We start from the raw sequence: 23,464 nt of genomic DNA, 5'->3' as shown, positions 1-23,464 counted from the left end.
CTGGACACCCACTGTCACTGCATAATTAACCTTAGCTTCAATTTAGGAGAGTTTTTCCCCATCTGGGATGGGGCAAGGCTAGTTCTAATAATTGATTTCAAAATGTCAGGAAATGCAGGGACAGTTTGCAAAAGTGAAACTATGCTCTGATCATAGAAGATTGCAGAGAACAACTGTCCTCCATTTCTGGATGGAAAAAACACCTGAAACTCAGTCTAAACAAACTCTCTCTAGTGCCTCAATGTGAGTCCACAATGCATGATACTTTCAGTGAGCTAAGATCATATTACAGTCAATCAAATTCTATGGAGAAAGCCAGAATCTTCAGTGCAGCTAGACAAAGGAAGATATGGGTGTGGCAGGTTCTCTGCTCCCTCCTAGAAATGGAGGGCATATGTTTGCAAGTTCATATATTTCTATAGTTTGTTGATATATTTGTATTAAAGCCAGAAGGGAGAATAACAGATTCCATTAGCTCTGGTTCCAAAATTTCTTAAGCGATCTCTGGAGCTGTGTTAGAAGAAGTCAAAGAAAGTAACTGGGCAGTGGGAGTAGGAGCTGTAACAGCATGAAGGGTGAAATGTTCCTCTCTGCTTCCCCAAATGAAGGGGCAACTGAACCAGACACCCCAGCCCTAGGAGTGAAGAAAGGAGGAGTGTTTGCATATTCCATCTTCCTCTTCCTTCCCTCCATGCCCCTTGAAAGCCCTTCTGTGCAGTTCTGGCTCCAATGAGCTGGAATGGGAGCAGTCATGATTGACAAGAGAAATAACCCATCTCTCTGATATTCTCCAAACCTACCAGGCAGCTTGTAACTCCTCCCTGTTGAAGGAATGTTTGGGGTGACTGAGGGCAGCAATGGAATGTACATATAAATTTGGCCTTAGTAAGGACTCCAGGACTGGGTCCCTAGTTTGTTCTTCTAGCTTTGTGTTTTGTAGATGAAGTAGTTTCTGTTTAGAATGGCCTGATTTGCAAGATTATCTCTACAGTTTTCTCTTAACATCTGTGATAGACCAATCATCTCCACATTCCACTGCGTTAAACTGTGCATTTGAGAACTGGTAGGGTTAGTAAAATGGTCCCGAAATTGCTTACAAGATAGCTGCTGTAATGTCACAAAATAAACCCTGTCAGATTTTGCTTCAGTATATTGAGAGAAAAGAAGCAAACATTCTTCCTGCAATTTAAGCTGCTTCATCAAGAAATATTACAAAAGGAAAAGAAGTAGAATGTGTCTATTTTATTTTTACTAGAAGCAGAACATTCTGAAAGTTCCCATAACAGGTCGTTCCTGCATTTTCTTTGCGAGTGCAGCAGGTACTATGCCAAAAACTGATGAGTGTTCATAATGTCAGATTATTCTGTCTTTACCATTTTCCTTGTTTTGTACAGTTACACTGCCAGTTTTCCCAGGACCTATTTTAAGGCATTTGTATAATATTTAAGAAAAATGAAAACCACGAACATGCACAAATTACTACAAATCTAAGACTGTGGAAGAAACTAAAATTTGTGGAAATTCATATTGCCCCGTAAGTGGGCCATCAGTTTACTGTGGATGAATGAGCTCCATTCCATTTCCAACATTTATCTGTGTTCATTAAATCATAAAACCACTTCTCTCTGAAGACTTTTCCACAATATAATATGGTAGTTCTCCCATTCAGGAAGCTTTTCCTGGGGTTCAGCCTATACTCAATTTCAGCCCACTACTCCTAGTTGTATTCTTCTGGACCAGCCTAAACAAACTCTCTCTTTTGGAATGTTCCTTTCTGATGCAGTGTTTCCAGAGAGTGATCATGTTCTCGTTTAGTTCAGGTTTAGTCGTGCTCTACAGCTGAGCCATATTCTTGTGTTCAGCTGAGTTCCAGTTATCACAGTACTTAAAGGGGTGTCAAAGACAGCTGTTTGCCATGTTCAGCTCCCACTTCTAACCAGGGATTATCGGAGCACAACAACACTCCAGATGTGCCTTCTTTTCCTGGCCATGTGACCTATATCGGGACTAGGGCGGTGGTGGTATAGAGCCCTGTCCTGAAAAACCCACCTGGCCAGGGCAATCCTGAGATGGCCACCTACGCTGGCTTTACAGTGCCCAGAGAAGTGATGGATTCTCCATCTCTTAGAGTCTTCAAGACTGTGTGCCATTCTGGAAGATCTACTTTAATCTAATGCAAACTTTGGTCTCAATACAGGGGGAAATGGGTGGAATTCAATGGCTGGGGCTATACAGGAGGTCAGACAAGATAAAGTAATGATCCTTTCTGGACTGAAAATCTCTGAATCCATGTGTGGTTTGGTCTTCTCACCACTTTTCTTAACGGTTACTGTCCCTGTTGTACCATTTCCTTCTTTCTCATTTTGATCCTGGCTTCTTTGTACTGGTGGTTGAAATGTGGATTGTTTTGTACTTCTGTGCAGAATTCTATTTAAGGGCAAAAATATCTATGCTGGCTCTGCCAGGTCTGGCCAGTGCTATTGTTGTGTTCTCTCAGCCCCTGTCGGGCCGGGCAGTCTCAGGGCCGTGTCGCCAGTGGGAGTTTGTAACTCGGGGGAAGCATGATGTAAAACCGCTCTGTGGGTGCAGGGGGAAGCCAGGCAAAGCCAGAAGACCAGCAAGGGGGGCCAGTTTGGCCCTATGTGATGTTATCTGATTAAAATATGACCATGTAGATCATTGTTGCTACCACTGTTATATAATTGCAAAACAAGCTGATACAACATGTGTCAGGTAAGGTGTCGTTGGGAAGGTTATGATTTGCTGAATATGATTATGCTGTTGGTATGCATGTATCATTTTTGCATCTGAAGTTTTGAGTATTGGCTCTGTACCTGTATTTCTAAAGTGTTTGCTTCTGGGTGCTACCCAGAAGCAATTTAGCCTGAACATCTTGAAGAGACTATTCAACTTAAATGGTTTATTAAGAAACACTTAACTCACAATGGACCATGGGAGAGGCCTATCTACACTTAATGGAATTTCATGAGAACAACTAGAGTATGGGTAAAGGCTTCTGCTGTGACTAAGCGAAACCATGCATGGACATGTGACTTGCCCATGTGACCCCAAACAGCATCTTGTTCCCTGTAATTTTCCACAGTGAGAATGATGGGATTCCCTTCACTTGGCAGGGACTATAAAAGGTGCTGAATACATCTCCATTTTGCCTCTTTCCTGCTCAAACCTCTGGACTATGAATTTATACTAATGGGAACATTCTGACCAAGGGACTAAGGACCTTCCAATGATTTGGAAGCAACCAGAGACTTGATTTAAGCCAGAAGTTTATTCTATCACTGCTACAAGCCTGATCCAAGAACGTTGCAATTATTGTATGTATATTGACCTGGGTATGTGGCTGGTCCTTTGGGATCAGAAGAACTCTTTTATTTGATTAGTTGGTTTTAAATAACCACTCACCATTAAGTCTAGTGATTTTGGTGGTGATATAAGGACTAGAATCCCTAAGGAGGCTGCTTTTCTGACTTCTTGTTAGTCAGTGTGGTGAAACAGAAGTTTACTTTTGTTGCTGGTTTGGTATATCTTATGGAAGAATAACCACCAGTTTTGGGGTATTTCTTCATCTGTCTTATTTCTCAGCAGTTTGTCCTAAATTTGGTAGTCTCAGTTGTGACCCACTGAGGCACGGTGACACCCTGTTCTAAGGGAGAGACTGGGATTGTGATTGGCTGAAGCTGTCTGAGGAGGCCTAGCAGGAGAAATCTGTGCAAGAAGTTTGAAGTAGCCCCAAGTCCTGTAAAGCAGAACAGGTCGGAGTTTGAGGTTGGGCAGCTGCTCCATAACATGTAGACCCACAGCTGGAGCCTGAAGCAGAGGGAGGGCTTAGGCACCAACTAGAGTGGTAACCGAGGGCTGAAGAACTTTGCCCTCATGCCAGGGCTCATGGTACCGCTGCAATCAATGTGTGTAGAACTTGAGGAACCCTGGACAGAAAGTGTTAAGGTTTGTGGAGGTTGTGTGGTGAAGAATTGCCCCTCTTGGAAGGGGTGTGTGGAAGCCTGAGTGTTTATGGGAACCCATGGAGGGCTTGAGCCTTGAGGGCCTAGTCCCTGGAGCACTGACAGGACTGGCCTGGAGCGGGTGTGTTATGAGAGGAGATGGAGCACTTTTAAATCAGGAAAAGGAGGAAGCAACGTGCTGGGGAAGGGGATGCTGCAGGCAGCCATAGGAGGAAGTACTGCAGCGGTCTCGGAGCAGCGTTGCGGGGCAGAGGGAGGTTGGTGGCAGCTGTCCTGCAAATGAGTTACTGTGCGACATTCTGCTACATATGGCAGAGCATGAGATGGAAGGAAAATATGTGTTTCACTCAAGATGGATGATTCTAGGCCAGCAGGTGTAATTAGTAATTGCAGAGAGCCCAGCACTAATGATCCTTCAAAGAAAAATAAAGCATTCGGTATATTCAGATCCATCCGAAAAATTAATTTGAGTGGGACCGTACGTGATCATCACTGTTTTACTAACAGCAATGGAAGTGTCACCTGACACAGATCCTTGATGACTCCATAGCAAGAATGATCTGCTGCAAAATCATCCCCTGAGGTAGAAATCCATGTGTGAAGAACAGTTAGTGGAGAATAAAATCTTCTGTAACATCCACTCCGTCACCATTTCTCTTGGTTCTAATTTAGCCTAGAAGGTGGGGAAGTAGAACTAATTACACAACACCATCATTGATTTCTAGTTAAACAGATGGTACCATGTGGTGCTTATGCACAACTCCTAGTTTATAAATTTTGCAAAAGAACTTAGGGTTTGTGGCCAGTAGGAATATGGATGGGGGGCTTTCAATGTACCAAATATCCCCTGCTCCCTGTAATTCTAAACATAATATTTTCTTTTCCTCCTTCAAAAAATTATTGCCCTGCTTCATTTGCGGATGATACTAAATTGGGAGGAGTGGTAGATACGCTGGAGGGCAGGGATAGGATACAGAGGGACCTAGACAAATTGGAGGATTGGGCCAAAAGAAATCTGATGAGGTTCAATAAGGATAAGTGCAGGGTCCTGCACTTAGGACGGAAGAACCCAATGCACAGCTACAGACTAGGGACCGAATGGCTAGGCAGCAGTTCTGCGGAAAAGGACCTAGGGGTGACAGTGGACGAGAAGCTGGATATGAGTCAGCAGTGTGCCCTTGTTGCCAAGAAGGCCAATGGCATTTTGGGATGTATAAGCAGGGGCATAGCGAGCAGATCGAGGGACGTGATCGTTCCCCTCTATTCGACATTGGTGAGGCCTCATCTGGAGTACTGTGTCCAGTTTTGGGCCCCACACTACAAGAAGGATGTGGATAAATTGGAGAGAGTCCAACAAAGGGCAACAAAAATGATTAGGGGTCTGGAACACATGACTTATGAGGAGAGGCTGAGGGAACTGGGATTGTTTAGTCTACGGAAGAGAAGAATGAGGGGGGATTTGATAGCTGCTTTCAACTACCTGAGAGGTGGTTCCAGAGAGGATGGTTCTAGACTATTCTCAGTGGTAGAAGAGGACAGGACAAGGAGTAAGGGTCTCAAGTTGCAGTGGGGGAGGTTTAGGTTGGATATTAGGAAAAGCTTTTTCACTAGGAGGGTGGTGAAGCACTGGAATGCGTTACCTAGGGAGGTGGTAGAATCTCCTTCCTTAGAAGTTTTTAAGGTCAGGCTTGACAAAGCCCTGGCTGGGATGATTTAATTGGGGATTGGTCCTGCTTTGAGCAGGGGGTTGGACTAGATGACCTCCTGAGGTCCCTTCCAACCCCGATATTCTATGATTCTAATACAAAAAGGGGAATAAAATGCATAAAATACCATAATCAATATTGCAGCAACTTGTATAGAAGCACACAGCCTGCAATACCCTATATAGCATGAAACACATAGTAAATTCATATAATAGCAGGCCATAAACAAGTTTCCACTTTCCAAAACTACATATAAAATGTGTAACTGGGAAACCTTAAAAGGTTTAGCATCTAAGAATCTGGACGCTTAACCCAACCTACAGAGGCTCCCACCTGGCCCCATGACCATCTCCATGACATCCTGTTTATCCCTATTGCCGGGTGGGATTTTTGGGGCAGGAGAAGTTGCCTGCTACCCACTGTCTTCTGGTGCCCTTAGAAGATAGCGAGCCTATGGCCTCTATTAAGGGTTTCTCTTCTCTCATCTACCAATAGGCTCCCTTCGTCTCACCCACAGACCAGACGTAATCCACTCTAGGTCCTCCCATTGTCTGACTCCACAGGGTCTTCTCTTCCCATCCACAGCCATGTACCTTCCAAACAAAACCTCCTCAGTGGTTCTCTTGCTCTTTCAGGCCTTGACATAACTTAACAATATAACACAACGTATACTGTGCAGGACTACAATTCAATGTAATTCACCACTAGCAAGCCAGGCAAATTATAAACTCAACCCCCACCCAGTAATTTCCTATTCTTGCAGTTCCCCAATTCAGATGCCTCAGGGAAAAGCTAAGCTTTGCTATGTACCTTGAAGAACATCAAATTTGGGTTATTTTGAACCAAGGGACGGGGAGAAAATTACAAAGTTGTGAGGCCCTCACAGAGAATGCCCTGCTAGCAGCCCCTTGTTTATACCAGCAGGGCTTTAGCATCTCTGCTGATCTCAGCTGAGGTGCTGTGTCATGAGGAGAGATGGGGGTGGAAGTGTCTCATAGATAGGTAGCTCCTCAACCATCTAGGACTAATGTTAAAATTCCCATCCCACTGTTTTATGGTTCTTTCATAATTTCACCTTGCTGTGAGGCAGATCAGTATTATTGTCTCCATTTCACAGTGAGCCAGTGACAGAGCCAAGAATAGAACCCTGAAGTCTGGGCTCACAGGCCTGTGCATTAGTCACAAGATCATCCATCCCCTAATTTATCCCTGCTGGATTTCTTTTGCTCCTTTTCCCTCTCTTGATCCCAGTCTCTGCCTTTCAATCTCATCACACTGTCATTGACTTTGACAAGGCTGAAGTTGTTTCTTTATTCCCTGTTCCTTATTTGTGTCTCCCTTATTCAAAGACCAAAATTTCCTAAATATTAAATTTTCAGAGATTTCATCATAATAGATGTGAATTAATCTTATAATAATTGATATTGGTGATTAATAAATTAATAATTTAAATAAACAACTGGTTTTGACTGATTATGACAAAATATTTCTCAGGTCACCCCAAGTAACATGTCTCTACATCCATTAGACTGCTCTGAAGTAGCTGGGATACGTCATTTCCCAGCCCGAAGCTTTATTCCTGACCAATATGCTGACCTATATCTAGGGCTTCTCTTTGTCAGGGTTTATTAGTTTCATTGGGGGGGGGCAGTATTTTTTATCAATTTTTGAGTCTTACATAGATGTCAAAAAACCAGGGAGTTTCAGGGTTTTTTTTAGTATTTCCGGTAATGAGAAATGTATATTATATAGCATTATACAGTCGGATTTACTGTAGTGAGTAATCTCCTTGTCATGTTCCCTCGTGCAGTTCAACACAGCACTGTTTCAAACCTTTAGCGTCCCCCAGCAGGACCTACACAGACCCTGCTGATGCACAACTGCTTGGTGCGCTTCAGAAATTGCACGCCGGTAGTCCGCGTTACTGCTCCATGTACACAAGCCCCTAAATACCATTGTTTTGTCTGGTGTTTATTAGATAAACACCAGTTTCATTTTTGTATCAGGGGTGTTTTTGTCCATTTTTATCCTTTAAAACCTGAAATCAGAAGCCCTACATATGTCACACACCCCGCCCCCCACAACCTTCCATTTTGTAAATGGTGCTTGACTAAGGAACTGGGTTTTGACTGCCCCTAAGTGACACAACACTTCTCGGATCACCCCAAGTGACACATCCCTGCATCTGCTGTGCCATTATGAAGGCGTGAAGCTCTGCCACTCCCAGAGCTGAAGTTGCATTTTAAGGCTGAGCTCTGCCAAATATTTTACCCCCATTTCTATTTTGGGTTTTCTTTGTTAGTTAAACATACAATTTGGATGTAAAATAAAAAAAACACAGTATTCTACCAATTCGTTGCAAATCCAGCTGCAATGTTTTCACAGAAACTATATGGACAGTTGCAAATTATGAAGTTTGTAAGAACCCTGTAATTTTTAGACAAATTAAAAACAGGAAAATGGCTAAATTTATCAAAACTTGTTTATTATGAATATAAAAATATTTGTCGATTAGTATTGTCTTTTGTTCATTACACAACAAACAGAATATGAAGAAACTCTATGGCTTAGTTGGCCCCCTGAGAACCATGTTTATTAACTATATAAAGGCATGCAAGGCCTAGTTTAATACACACTGCTCCTCTGACTAGTTTCTGATGGCTTCTAAAACAGAACAGTGATCACCCCTAGACAGCTCAAACTACTTGAAGGGGTAGTACTCTATTCCTATGTACTACAATTAGTTGAAACAGTCATTAGTGTTGCCGTGAGTGTCATACAGCAGCAATGTGGCTTGGTACACTTTCCTTTTCAAGGAATTTAGAGGACTCTTAATCTGTGGCTGGAATATCTCCACTTTCTTTCCTTTTTAATTCCAAAATTCCATAAAGAAACACCAGCTCTCTGTTTGGCTAAGATTGTGGTGTGATGTTGGTAGACCAAATGCCAGCTCGCCCTAAGGCTGAAAGCATCACCTGAGCACTGACAAATTCATAGCTGGAAACCAGTCCAGCTCTCATGCGTGTTAGTATTGTAAAAGTAGATCTGAAGATTATATGAATGTGTTCAGCGTTTACACTACCGGAAAAGCTAGGAGGATGTTGCATGGATAGTTCTCACTCAACTATACCCCATGTCCTAAAGCCTTAGCAAACTTTTGCATAGGAAACCTCTGTGACTATAAGGAGTCCTTGTGGCACCTTATAGACTTACAAATTTATTTGGACATAAGCTTTTGTGGGCTAGAACCAGTGGTGAGCTGGAGCCGGTTCTCACCGGTTCGCGTGAACCGGTTGTTACATTTTGAAGCAGTTTTAGAACCGGTTGTTAACCTGCTTCCCTTCAGGAGGCACTGAGGCTTTGATGGGCTCCGGCTGGGAAGTGATGTAATTCCTCCTCCGGCCGCCGGGGGCGCTGCGGGATCCCTGTTGCTGTTGCTGCTCCCCTGGCCCTGGGGCTGCCGCTGTTGCCTGGTGGGTCCCCGGCTGCTCTGCTGGGCCTGGGCTGCGTCCTGCTGCTTGGGCTGCTCTAGGCCGCTCTCCCCGTGAGCACCCACCACCCTGCCCGCAGCCAGCCCCTGCCTCCAGCCACCTCCGCACCACCTGCTTGCAGCCAGCCCCTGCTGCACCCCCTGCCTCCAGCCACCCCCTGCCCTGCCCGCAGCCAGTCCCTGCCGCACGCACCTCCTGCCCTGTCTCCAGCCAGCCCCTGCCGCACCCCCTGCCCTGTATCCAGCCAACCCCTGGTGCACACACCCCCTGCCCTGCCCGCAGCCAGCCCTGCACCCCCTGCCTCCAGCTAGCCTGGCCCACGCCCCTGCCTGCAGCTGGCCCCACGTCCACTGGTGCCCTGCAGTTCCCAGGGCAGTAACCCTGCCCACCTGCTTCAATGAGGGGGGCAGGGAGCAGCTGGGACCCATGCATGTGCACACCCTAGGGTGACCAGACAGCAAGTGTGAAAAATCAGGACAGGGTTTGGGGGGTAATAGAAGCCTATATAAGAAAAAGACCCCAAAATCAGGACTGTCCCTATAAAATTGGGACATCTGGTCACCCTAGTACACCCCCAGGGAGTGGCGGGGACCCACACATGTGAAACGGAGCTCATTTCTAGTTCAGGCCCATCTTTTTAAAAAGGAACTTTAGGCAGGGTTAACATACATCCGTATTTTCCCGGACAGGTTTTTTTGGTTCAGGTTTTTTTCCTTCAGGTTTTTTAGTTCTTAAATCGCCGTCCGGGAGGAATTTTTAAATTTTAAAAATTTCTCCTGGGAAAATACGGACATATGGTAACCCTGTTGGTACAAAAAAATACATACTGGGGCACATCCCTTAAATCAGAACTTTTTATAGGGAACCGGTTGTTAAGATTTTGGCAGCTCATCACTGGCTAGAACTATGTAACTCATCAAACAAGGGAAAGGCCTTGTGTAATGCAAATAACAGGCCATTGTGTGAGATCAAAGACTTTAAAGTGCATTCCTTCTTCCCCTCCCCCACCAGGAAGAGGAGACCTACCTGTGAACTATATCATAGAATCATAGAATATCAGGGTTAGAAGGGACCTCAGGAGGTCATCTAGTCCAACCCCCTGCTCAAAGCAGGACCAATCCCCAATTTTTGCCCCAGATCCCTAAGTGGCCCCCTCAAGGATTGAACTCACAACCCTGGGGTTAGCAGGCCAATGCTCAAACCACTGAGCTATCCCTCCCCCCGCTGAGCTATCCCTCCCCCCATCAGCTTGATTTCTGAGACATGAAGGTATAAAAATGGCTCACAAAGAAAAAACAAGGTCTCTCTTTGCTTTTTGGACTCTGACAGGGCCAGAGAATTAAGACTGAAACAGAGACCCGTAGATCTCTGGGTTTGTCCTGAAGTACATTTTGAATTAACAAATCTCTACTATTTTGTTAATCTGGTGGTTGGCTGGTAGCTCATCTGTGTATATATGCCTGCTTGCTTATAAATAACCTGTAAATAACTCTGTCATTTGTTTTCTGAGTTAATAAATCTGTAGTTAGTTTACTATAGAATTGGCTGCCAGTGTTGTCTTTGGTGTGAGGTCTACGCAGGGCCAGATTAACTGTTTGTGGGCCCGGCGCCAAACATATTTGTGGGCCCCTATGGGGGCAAAGGAGCATGGCATGGGGAGGTTGGTCCCTGAAGCAAGGGGCCAGCCAGGGGCAACGGGGCATGGCATGGTGGGACCAGCCCCGCTCCACCCAGCCCAATGCAAGGACACTGTATACAAAGCGGCAGTTGCCAGACGCACAGTGGCCCATCCGGCCCTATGCTGCCAGCATACCCCTTCCCCTTGGGGGTGGGCCCAGGCCGTGCCACACAGCCCCCGACTCCCTATGCCCAGCGTCCCCCGGATCTGCGATTAGCCAGGCCAGGGTTTGCCCCCTCCCTGGCCGGACTCCCTCAGGACCCACTTGCTTGGAGATAGGGTGACGATACGCCCCCGTTTGGCCGGGACAGTTCCCTTTTTAACCTCTGTCCCGGCCATCCTGACTTTTTTGACAAAAACGGGCATTTATCCTGTTTGCTCTTGCCGACTGACCAGTCAGCAAGAACAAACGAACAAATGCCCAGTTTACCAAAAAAGTCCGGTGCACCCCCCTAGTGGGGTGTGGAGGAACGTGTGTGGGGGCAGTGGTGATGCAAGGTGTCAGGCAGCAGGGGTTGGGGGGTCAGCCCCAGCCCCAGTCAGAATGGAGCGTGGGGGGGGGGGGTTAGGGGCCAGCCCCCGCACCTGGCAGCAGTGTGGGGAGGGTGTCAGCCCCAGCTCCTGGCAGTCGTGTGGAGAGCTGGGGCGAGGGAGGGGTCAGCCCCTGTCCTGGCAGCGGCATGCGGAGCTCGGGTGGTCAGCCCCTGGCTGCGGAGTGGGGAGCTATGGGGGAGGGGTCAGCCCCAGTGGCAGATTTAGCGTTAGTGGGGCCCTATGCTCAGCTTCATTTTGGGGGCCCCCCTCGGGACCCAGCCAAGAAAAAGAACATTCTCTCTTATCTCCCCCCGGTCCCCATTTTTCATTCTTTTTTTTTCTTCATCCTCCTCCTGTAAGGAAGAGGAAGTAAATGAAAATAAAGTGACGTACCTTGATTGTTCGTGTAGTCTTATTTTTCCACAGACCACTTGAAAATTGCTGGGGGTCTTGGCGGACCACTTAATGATCTTTCCAAATATTGTTTGTACCATTAGCTAACTATCATAAAGTGCTTTGGATAAGAGCGCTTTATTAAAAAAAATGTAAAAAACATTGGGGTGCAGGGTCTGGCCAGGTGTAAGGGTGCGGAAGGGGGTTCAGGGCTGGGGCAGGAGGTTGGGGTGTGGAGCACTTAACTGGGGCAGCTCCCATTTGGTGAGATGGGTGCAGGTGGGAATGTGTGCAGGAGCTCCCGTTTGGTGCTCAGGGTGGGGGTGGGGATGTGGGGGGGTGCAGGAGTCAGGGCTGGGATCATGGGAGTGTGTGAGGGGGGTGCAGGAGTCAGGGTAGGGGGCTGGGGTTGTGGGCTGGGGTCATGGGGGTGCTCCCAGCCCCCTGCCCTGAGCAGCTCATGGCAGGGGTTTGGGGAGGGGTATGTGTAGGGGGAGTGCAGGGGCCCTGCCTTTGCTCTGCCCTGCCCCAATTCCACCCCCTCCCCCAAGGCCCTGCCCCCGCCTCTTCTTCGCCTCCTCCCCCGAGCACGCTGCAGCCCTGCTCCTCCCTCGTGCAGGCAAACAGCGGTTCGGCGGCAGGAGAGCGGGAGAGGCAGGAACACGGCTCACTCGGGGGAAGAGGTTGGGGAGGGAGGAAAGCTTGGCCGCCTGTGGGTGCGGGTGGGGCCTGCCCTGCAGCAGGAGCCCCTTTGTAGCCTGGGCCCGGTGCCATGGTGCCAGAGGCACCATGGTAAACCCAGTACTGGGTCTAAGGTGTGACTTCCCTGAGATAAGTCCTTAGGGACTGGAACAACTTGTGTATTGTGTGGTTTTTGGAGTAAAGCAACCATTGATGACATGAGCTGAGCTGACCAGGTTGGCAAGATAGACTGGAAGGACCAAAGAGGCTGTGACTTCATGGTAAGTCAATTATAGTGCTTCAGAAGTTCACATTTGTTACAAGGTTGGTGAAATCTAATCACAGAATACAAGTACCCTAGGAGGCTTCAGTAGCTAGGATTCCCACACTGTGCAGAAGCCATAGATGGTACCCATGTGAGCATAACCTGCCCCAAAGAGGTGCAGATAGGTACATTGGCAGAAAGGGATATTCCCTAGTGTTGCAAGCTTTGGAGGACCATCAAGGGGGATTCATTAATACATGTATTGATAAAGTGAATGAAACTAGAGTGTTTAGAAACTTGAGATTCCTTCACAGTGGGCAGGAAGGTACCCTATTCCTACAGAATAAGGACATCAAAATAGTCACTGTTTCTACTATGAGTCTGGGGGTCTTGGCCTACTCACTGTTCCCCTAGGTTCTTCTTCGAGTGATGTTCCCAGGGGTGCTCCACTGTAGGTGCGGCAGCGCCTTTGCTTCTTGAGCTGGAAATCTCAATAGCAGTGCCTGTTGGACCGTACATGCGCACCTCCCCTCCCCACCCTGTGCGCAGGTCGTATATATAGCGCTGTGTGGTCTGACCAGCCTCGGTTCCTTCTCTCCCACCCATGGTCTGGAATGGAACACTTAGCAGAGCCCAAGTTGTTCTTTAGATAGTAGCTTTCCTGCTTTCTTCTCATCGTTGTTAGTTTCCCTTTTCTCTTTCTTCCTCCTAAAACAAAACAAAATTAGTTCATTCTCCCTGTCAGGGTTCCTTCCCCACTTTGAACTCTAGGGTACAAATGTGGGGACCTGCATGAAAACCTCCTAAGCTTACTTTTACCAGCTTAGGTTAAAACTTCCCCAAGGTACAAACTATTTTACCCTTTGCCCTTGGTTTTCCACGGCCACCACCAAACATTTCTCTGGGTTCCTGAGAAAGCGTTGTTTGGAAACATCTTTTCCCCCAAAAATCCTCCCAACCCTTGCACCCCACTTCCTGGGAAAGGTTTGGTAAAAATCCTCACCAATTTGCATAGGTGACCACAGACCCAAGCTCTTGGATCTTAGAACAATGAAAAAAACATTCAGTTCTTGAAAAGAAACATTTTAATAGAAGAAACAGTAAAAAGAAAATAATCACCTCTGTAAGATCAGGATGGTAAATACCTTACAGGGTAATTAGATTCAAAACATAGAGGATCCCTCTAGGCAAAACCTTAGGTTACAAAAAGACACACAGATAGGAATATTCATTCTATTCAGCACAACTTATTTTCTCAGCCATTTAAAGAAATCATAATCTAACGCATATCTAGCTAGATTACTTACTAAGTTCTAAGACTCCATTCCTGTTCTGTCCCCGGCAAAAGCCTCACCCAGACAGACACAGACCCTTTGTTTTTCTCCCTCCTCCCAGCTTTTGAAAGTATCTTGTCTCCTCATTGGTCATTTTGGTGAGGTGCCAGTGAGGTTATCCTAGCTTCTTAACCCTTGACAGGTGAAAGGATTTTTCCTCTGGCCAGGAGGGATTTTAAAGGTGTGTATCCTTCCCTTTATATTTATGTCACTCCCATTTTCCCCTACTTCCCCTCAAACTTATGCTCAGTTCATCTGGGCTTAAGCAGTGTGTCTTCTGCGGAGCTGCCTTCTCTATGACAGACAGTCGTGCAAAGTCTATCCGCTGCCTAGGAGAGGGACTCATTCCTCAGAAGTGTCCCATTGTCTGGGGTTAAAGCCAGGAGACAGAAGGGGGGACCTTAAACTCAAATTAACTCTCATGGAAAAGTCCCTGCGATCTGCATCGGACCCCGGTTCCTTTTCCTCACCAGACAGATCCTCACGCTTGGCGAGGTTGTCTACTGACCCTCACTCCCCTTGCCCCAGCAAGAGAAAAACATCCTCTGATAGGGCTGAGGGTAAGAAGAGACCAGTCCCTTCCTCAGTTTCTAAGGCACAAACAACAAGAGTGCTATCCCCGACTCGGCTGTGGCTTCAACAGCGTCTGACAAGTGGCACAGATCTGCTCCCAGACTGACTCCCTCTGTTCCTCAGAGTCAGTCTAAGGAAGGAAATAGGGTGAAACAGCCATCGGCGTCACCTTCTGTTGTTGGCAACCAAAGCAGGTCCTCTACTTCATTGCAGCTCCAGGACCGTTTCTGGCACCGAGAAAGTCATTGGCACTGACACCGGCACCGGCAAAACAGCCGGGTCCAGTGAAGCCCTCAGCCTCAACGCTGACCAATGCACCAAAGCCCTATTCACACAAAACCACGGCACTGGAAAAAGCCATTGCACCCTTGCAAACGTCAACTAAATCTGGCTCCAAAAAGCTCTCTGGCGCCATCTGCTGACTCTTTTCCACATCACACCTCAGCACTATCTTTCACACCTGCATTGATGAGCTCTTACCCACAGGAATTCACACATCTGTCTGACATCACTATACCTGACACTCTGGATTCTCCACTCTTCAGCCAGGAGCTATCCCAAGTCTGACCCACTTCACGATCAAGACACTCTTCACACTCTTCCACAGGGCTGGCACCTCCTTTCCCTAGTGATGTCGACATCAGGGCAATTGACATCGACTTACAGCCTTTCCCTGCTGCAGTTCAGGGTACCCAGCCTTTTCAGGGGCCCCCACGGATGAAACCATATATTCCCTGTCCCCCTAATTGGCATATTGGGACCCTGGGCCATGTATAGGGCACAATTCGGATATTTCCCACCGCTGCAAACACACCGACCTCCATCCATCCCCTCTTTGATAATCTCTCGACCTCCAGAGCCACAGACAGTGCAAATACCAGCACTGGAGGAGGAAGTGGAAGGAGAGCAGGATGAGGAGGTAGCTCTGGTCCTCCATTTTTCTTCATCTTCACCTGATGAAGCCATCGTGCCACCACCTCCCACAGCGGCTGATGATTTTCGTCACTTTCAGGAGTTGTTTCATAGAGTGGCTGACTCCCTATACATACAACTTGAGGTCAAGGAACAACAACACAAACTGATTGACACTCTTCATACCTCCTCAAGAACAAAAATTGCCCTACCTATTAACAGTGTGCTACCTGAACCTGCAAAGCTTCTTGGGCAGACTCCAGCCTGTATCCCTTGCTACATGCAAACAGGTGGATAGGAAATATTATGTACCTGCAAAAAAATGGGGAGTTTTTATTTTCACATCCTGCCCTGAATTCTATCATGGTGAATGCAGTGCAGGTGAAGGGCCATCAATATCAATCCCAAACCGGCCATCCTGACCGAGATTGGAAATGTTTAGATCTCCTGGGCAGAAAATCCAATTAGTCTGCTACCCTCCAATTTCGAACTTCCAACTATGAGGCCCTTACTGCCAAATACAATTATAGAAATTATTCTAAGTTAGAGGGACTTTTCCGGTATCTGCTGGAGGCAAAAATGGAACAATTCCTGTCCCTCATTTTGGAAGGTCACTTAACAGCTCACAGAGCCCGGCAGGCCTCCCTGGACTCAGCTGCCACAGCTGCCCGATCCATTGCTACCGCAGTTGAACCTTTCAGGATTCCCTAAGGAGGTGCAAAATACGATCGAGGATCTCCTGTTCAAGGGACAAAATCTCTTTTCTGAGTGCACAGACAACTCCTTACACTCAATGAAAGACTCCCCAGTCACTCTAAAGTCCCTTGGTATTTACACACCCCAGCCAAAACCGAGATCGGGAAAATACCAGCTCCTTCCACGAGCTCACCCTGAGCCATACTATCCACAGTGGCAGTTTGACAACCAATGCTGTCGTCACTGACCTCCTAAAAGGCGCAGACAGTCGCCTGCATGAGGGGCACTGTCTCAAACACCCTCTAATAAGCAGCAAATTTGAAGGTTTGGTTGAGGTCCGGAGATCCTTCTGCCTGCTCCAGTTGCCCCGACCATCTGTAACACCATCTACACACCAACAGTTTGGCAAACGCCTTGCTCCATTTTTATCATCTTGGATGCTCATTACCTCAGCCAAATGGGTCCTGGAAATAGGAAAGGAAGGTTACTCCATCCCCTTCCTAGCTATAACATCCTGCCAAACCCCTCCCTGTCCCTCTTCAGGGACCCCTCTCACTAGCCTATCCTGGAGTGGGAGGTGAGACATCTTCTACAACTGGGAGCCATAGAACTGGTCTCTCCACAGGACAGAGGACGTGGTTTCTACTCCCAATAGTTCCTGGTTCAAAAGTAGTCTGGTGCTTGACGCCACATCCTAGACCTTTACAATCTCAACAAGTTTGTCAAACTACAATGGTTCAAGATGGTCACTCTATCCACTACCATCCCAGCACTGGAACAGGGGGATTGGTTCTTGGCTCTTGACCTACAGGATGTATACTTTCATATTGCAGTACACTCTGCTCACAGACGTTTCCTACCATTCATCATTGGCCACAGTCACTACCAGTACAAAGTACTACCCTTCGGGCTATCCACAGCTCCGGGAGTTTTTTCCAAGGTACTTGCAGTAGTCACAGCCTTCCTCCACAAACAGGGTATCACCATTTTCCCATATCTAGACAACTGTCTTCTCAAAGTGTGATCTGAGACTGTAGCACTGTGAGAGAAGTTTGAAATAGCCTGGGCCCCATAAAGCAGAACAAGCTGGAGTTTGAGGATGAGCCGCTGCTCCATAACACATAATCTCAGAGCTGGAACCTGGAGCAGAGGGAGGGCTTAGGCACCAACTAGGGTGCAACCAGGGGCTAAGAACTTTTCTCCTTATGTCAGGGCTCAAGGAACCCTGCAACCAAGAGGTGAAGGACTTTGGGTGTAAGTGGGGGCCCAGCTGTCCCTTTGCAGGCTCAGGGCCTGACACCTGTTGTGCCTACAATGATTTGCCCCCACAAAATTGCACCTGTAGCTGGTTACAGGTAAAAAAAAATGGATTCTGTTTCTGACCCTGTGCCCCAAGTCTGTAGCTGGTAGATGGGTGTAATTAGGTGCATGGGGATAATTTTTATTTAGCTTAGCATTTGTCACATTTTCTGTGAGAGGCTTTTCAGGGATCTGTCCAACTTTATTTACTTTTGATTGTCTCTAAATGTAGTGGAAGTTTTTAGAGGTTTGTTCATGAATTATTGTTCTCCAAAACTTTGTTTAATTTGTTAGGGCTGGATTCGCGCCCCTCCTCTCCCCCGACTCCTTACTCACCTAGAGTCACCTTATCCACAAGTAGTCCCACTGAAACCAACATGAATAGAAATGGCAGAACATGGCCCTGAATGTTTAAAACAATTTGGTTGGAGTCACACACATCTGACAGAGATCTTACTGTTCATGCATCATGATGTCTAAATCTAAGATATGCTGCCTAAATAGTTGCTTATTACTGTTTCATTCTGGAAATGTAGATACACTCTTTTCTGGTGGTTTAATTGCCTGCCATTTGAACGAAACTTATAAATATTTTTTTAAAAGCTCAACCCTATTTTAAAAGAACATTAAGGTTGTAAAATCAAGCACTCAAAAGTTAAAAAATGCCAAAATGAAGGTTGTCTGTGCAATCTTAATTCAGCCCCTTGTGCATATGCATTATTATACTGCCTTTAGTTATATGATTACACACTGTTTGTTTTTTTCACAAGACCATACCTCATTTGGTGCATAGCAGAGACTTGCTCTGGGAACAAATCAGGTCTGTGTCATGAAAGAAGCTGTTGCCTGTAGGACCCCTGCCTCATTTGTTACAGAAGTCAAAAGGTGTGTAGTGGACGAGGCAGGGTACTGCAGGAAGAGAAAAGAATCATAGAATATCAGGGCTGGAAGGGACCTCAGGAGGTCATCTATTCCAACCCCCTGCTCAAAGCAGGACCAATCCCCAATTTTTGCCCCAGATCCCTAAATGGCCCCCTCAAGGATTGAGCTCACAACCCCGGGTTTAGCAGGTCAATGCTCAAACCACTGAACTATCCATCCCCCCGATGGTTTCATAGTAAAAGTAGGTGAATGGTGCCCCAGAGAACTGGATTCTATCCCTGCCTCTGCCACAGAATGTCCAGGTGATGCTGGACAAGTCACTTAAACCAAAGTGTTCACAACTGGCCACTAAATGTGTTTTTCTCATTTTCTGGGCTGCTGACATGAGAGACACCTGGGGCAGGATTTGCAGAAGTGCTGAGCGTTCATGACAGCAACTGAAGTCAATTGGAGACATGGTTTCAACATATAATGTGCTTTACCATGGTAAATACTCTAGAAGATCAGGGCCCAGGTAACCCAAGTTGAGCTCCCAAAATGAGAGAAAATTTCAGCCTTAATTTCTGAGCCTCAGTTTTTCCGCTGTAAAATGGGGGTAACAATAACCCCTCACAGAGCTGTTGTGTAGATAAATTAATCCGTGATTGTTAATTACTCAGTAAGGTGACAGCACCCTAGAAAGGCCCAAGGAGAAATTAATAATTTTGCTTTCAGTGCAGAGGTTGCGTGTTGTGTGTGGAATAACACTTGGGGCCACACATTGAATCAGGAGGATGAAAAGAAATATTGACTCCCTGTCCATTCAGCGAATGAGGCAGGGTTCTGTGGGAAAATGGCTTGTGATGAAAGACTGTATCATGGTGCAAACACTTAAGGGGGCAGAACTCAAGTGTCTGGGGCAGCTTTAATTTTGGTATTTCCTAACTTTTGACCGCTTGACTTTGTAACATAATTGTCTTTTTACATAGGGTCTATTTGTTTGATGTATGACAGTGTACTCCCAATTATCCGAATAGCATGGGGGACACAGATATTATTTGGATAATCAGGAGTTCTGGTAACTGAGAGGCAGGGGCATGGACCCTCTCACTCACTCTTGGAACAGTGGGACTGCAGACTGCTCCCTGCACTGCCACAGAGCCAGTGACCCCTGATTCCTGCAGTCACAAGGTGTCTGCTCTGTTACCCGAACCTCCCATTATCCGAATCGCTTCCTTGTCCCCCGGCTTGAAATGCACAAGACACATGCTGCAGAGGGCACGTATCTAAGGCTGGGGGACAAAGAAGGGATGTTCTGATATCCAGTGGTTCAGATAACAGGATTTTGGATAAACGGGAGTATTCGTGTATAGGAGCCGTTCCTGAAGGAGGTGTCCTGGGGAGTCTGTCTGGGCTGGAGTTGTGAGCACAGGCTAATGGACGCAATAGGAGACCAAGCAGAGAGAGTAAGCCATCGCACCCACACCACCAATCTCAACAGATGAGGTCTCTGCAGCAGTAGTCAACTTAGTCACTCTAGGAGGAGATTTGATACAAGCAAATCCAGGGCCCCTTGGAAGCCCCTCATGTAGGGACCCATGTACAGGTAACCTCCTGGCGTTCTTCCCAACCCCTCCGTCCTTTTCAGCACACAAACAGTCCCTTGGCCAGATCCTCAGCTGGTGTAAATGAGGGTGGCTCCATTGATGTCAGTTGAGCTGTGCTGACTTACCCCAGGGGAGGATCATAGAATCATAGAATATCAGGTTTGGAAGGGACCTCAGGAGGTCATCTAGTCCAACCCCCTGCTTAAAGCAGGACCAATCCCCAATTTTTGCCCCAGATCCCTAAATGGCCCCCTCAAGGATTGAACTCACAACCCTGGGTTTAGCAGGTCAATGCTCAAACCACTGAGCTATCCCTCCCCCCTAGAATCCTGCTGTCACACCAGGCAGAAGCTCCCCCATTCTGGGACCATCCAGTGGATTCCTTATGACCATTCTTCTCATTGCTCTGCTGGAGTTCGTTACATCACTAGTTGCAGAAAACACCTGTGCAAACTGCTGAGCCCAAGGGGTGTGTCCAAAAGGCAAGATTCTAGGAAGAATAAAAAACAGATGAAAAGATTTGTGTGTGTGGGTATAATTAGTACTAGGAAGGCTGAAAAAAAGATGAGGGCTGCTATAGAAATTCAGAGAGCTCTGAAGCTCTAAATTCAGCTTTCACTGGAGATGTTTTACGTTTTCTTTACTGCAGAAATAAACTTTGAGCCAATTGTTTCCTGTTCCTCTTTCTAGATTCTCTGGGCTCCTGTGTTTGAGCATTGAGAAGACTGAGAGAACAAATCAACTAAGGGTTACCAGCTGTTGTTTCTAATAGCTGTCCAGCTAACGGTAAATACATCATTCTCTGGGGATAGGCTACTTCTAATCTGAACATGTTGCAGTTTATACATTCAGGTTGTGGGACCTGTCAGAATGGGCCCTAGTCAGTATATCAGAAGTTACCATTGCTACCCTTCACCTTGCAGCTCTGATATCAAGACCTTCCTGAGGCCATGCAAAGCTAGCAGCAGGTCGCAAAACACAGATCCTCATACTCCAGGACTGTGATGTACAGATTCCAGATTTTATTTGGTTGTTTTCTGAAATATTTTAAATTAAGGGGGTCCCATCTCTGTGTTGTCAAATCCATTTGGATGATAAGTATTATTATATCACTTTTCATCCTAGATCCTCAACAGGCTTCACAGACATTAACTAAGCCGTATAACGCCCCCGTGTGCTAGAGCACTATGATTATCCCTACTTTACAAATGGGGAAACAGAGGCACAGAGAGACAAAGTCCAGTGAGTCCTTTGTGAGGCAAAGTCCCAACGAGTTATGAACCCCAAGGTTATATTTCTTTCCTCTCTCAGGGAAATATTGCAATTATTCCATATTAATGATTACTAACAGCAATTTACTTTGTATTTTGGTTTTGTTTCCTGATACTTGGTGATAGAATCATAGAATATTAGGGTTGGAAGAGACCTCAGGAGGTCATCTAGTCCAACCCCCTGCTCAAAGCAGGACCAACACCAACTAAATCACCCCAGCCAAGGCTCTGTCAAGTCGGACTTTAAAAACCTCGAAGGATGGAGATTCCACCACCTCGCTAGGTAACCCGGTCCAGTGCTTCACCACCCTCCTAGTGAAATAGTGTTTCCTAATATCCAACCTAGACCTCCTGCACTGCAACTTGAGACCATTGCTCCTTGTTCTGTCATCTGCCACCATTGAGAACAGCCGAGCTCCATCCTCTTTGGAACCCCGCTTCAGGTAGTTGAAGGCTGCTATCAAATCCCCCCTCACTCTTCTCTTCTGAAGGCTAAATAACCCCAGTTCCCTCAGTCTCTCCTCGTAAGCCATGTGCCCCAGCCCAGTAATTGTTTTTGGTGCCCTCTCTCTGCAGGACTCTCTCCAATTTGTCCACATCACTTCTGTAGTGGGGGACCCCAAACTGTACGCAGTATTCCAGATGTGGCCTCACCAGTGCCGAATAGAGGGGAATAATCACTTTCCTCGATCTGCTGGCAATGCTCCGACTAATGCAGCCCAATATGCCTTCTTGGCAACAAGGGCACACTGCTGATTCATATCCAGCTTCTTGCCCACTGTAATCCCCAGGTCCTCTTCTGCAGAACTGCTGTTTAGCCAGTTGGTCCCCAGACTGTAAAAGTGGATGGGATTCTTCCATCCTGTGTGCAGGACTCTGCAGTTGTCCTTGTTGAACCTCATCAGATGTCTTTTGGCCCCATCCTCCAATTTGTCTAGGTCACTCTGAACCCTATCCCTACCCTCCAGCGTATATACCTCTCCTCCCAGCTTAGTGTCATCTGCAAACTTGCTGAGGGTGCAATCCACACCATCCTCCAGATCATTAATAAAGATGTTGAACAAAACCAACCCCAGGACCAATCCCTGGGGCACTCTGCTTGATATCAACTGCCAACTAAACATTGAGCCATTGATCTTCACGAACAAGGTCAGCTCCCAGACTACTGCACTGGGCAGCACAGCATGGGGAGGAGGTTACCAGCCTTCTGTGGAGAAAGAAGTGGTTCGGGACTATTTAGAAAAGCTGGACGTGCACAAGTCCATGGGGCCGGATGATCTGGAGGATGGTGTGGATTGCACCCTCAGCAAGTTTGCAGATGACACTAAACTGGGAGGAGAGGTAGATACGCTGGAGGGTAGGGATAGGATACAGAGGGACCTAGACAAATTGGAGGATTGGGGCAAAAGAAATCTGATGAGGTTCAACAAGGACAAGTGCAGAGTCCTGCACTTAGGATGGAAGAATCCAATGCACCGCTACAGACTAGGGACCGAATGGCTAGGCAGCAGTTCTGCAGAAAAGGACCTAGGGGTTACAGTGGACGAGAAGCTGGATATGAGTCAACAGTGTGTCATTGTTGCCAAGAAGGCCAATGGCATTTTGGGATGTATAAGTAGGGGCATTGCCAGCAGATCGAGGGACGTGATCGTTCCCCTCTATTCGACATTGGTGAGGCCTCATCTGGAGTACTGTGTCCAGTTTTGGGCCCCACACTACAAGAAGGATGTGGAAAAATTGGAAAGAGTCCCGCGGAGGGCAACAAAAATGATTAGGGGACTGGAACACATGACTTATGAGGAGAGGCTGGGGGAACTGAGATTGTTTAGTCTACGGAAGAGAAGAATGAGGGGGGATTTGATAGCTGATTTCAACTACCTGAAAGGGGGTTCCATAGAGGATGGAGCTAGGCTGTTCTCAGTGGTAGCGGATGACAGAACAAGGAGCAATGGTCTCAAGTTGCCATGGGGGAGGTTTAGGTTGGATATTAGGAAAAACTTTTTCACTAGGAGGGTGGTGAAAGACTGGAATGCGTTACCTAGGGAGGTGGTGGAATCTCCTTCCTTAGAAGCTTTTAAGGTCAGGCTTGACAAAGCCCTGGCTGGGATAATTTAGTTGGGGATTGGTCCTGCTTTGAGCAGGGGGTTGGATTGGATGACCTCCTGAGGTCCTTTCCAACC

General features: G+C 46.8%; 1 protein-coding gene and 1 long non-coding RNA gene across 2 annotated transcripts in view; both read left to right on the top strand.

Annotated features, from left to right (window-relative positions):
• The window catches only part of LOC102943481 (NACHT, LRR and PYD domains-containing protein 3), a 509,145-nt gene that overhangs the window by 350,454 nt on the left and 135,227 nt on the right, over positions 1 to 23,464 (top strand). The window lies entirely within an intron of this gene.
• LOC122466304 overlaps positions 1 to 23,464 on the top strand; it is a 67,389-nt gene that overhangs the window by 2,011 nt on the left and 41,914 nt on the right. Inside the window, exon 2 of the long non-coding RNA XR_006291717.1 lies at positions 20,704 to 20,799. This is a non-coding gene — a long non-coding RNA (uncharacterized LOC122466304). The remainder of the gene's footprint in view (positions 1 to 20,703; positions 20,800 to 23,464) is intronic.

This window comes from Chelonia mydas, chromosome 6, assembly GCF_015237465.2.
Source record: "Chelonia mydas isolate rCheMyd1 chromosome 6, rCheMyd1.pri.v2, whole genome shotgun sequence".
NCBI classification, from domain to species: domain Eukaryota; kingdom Metazoa; phylum Chordata; order Testudines; family Cheloniidae; genus Chelonia; species Chelonia mydas.
Note: the sequence above shows the minus strand (reverse complement) of the source record. Positions and strands in the feature narration are given on the sequence as shown.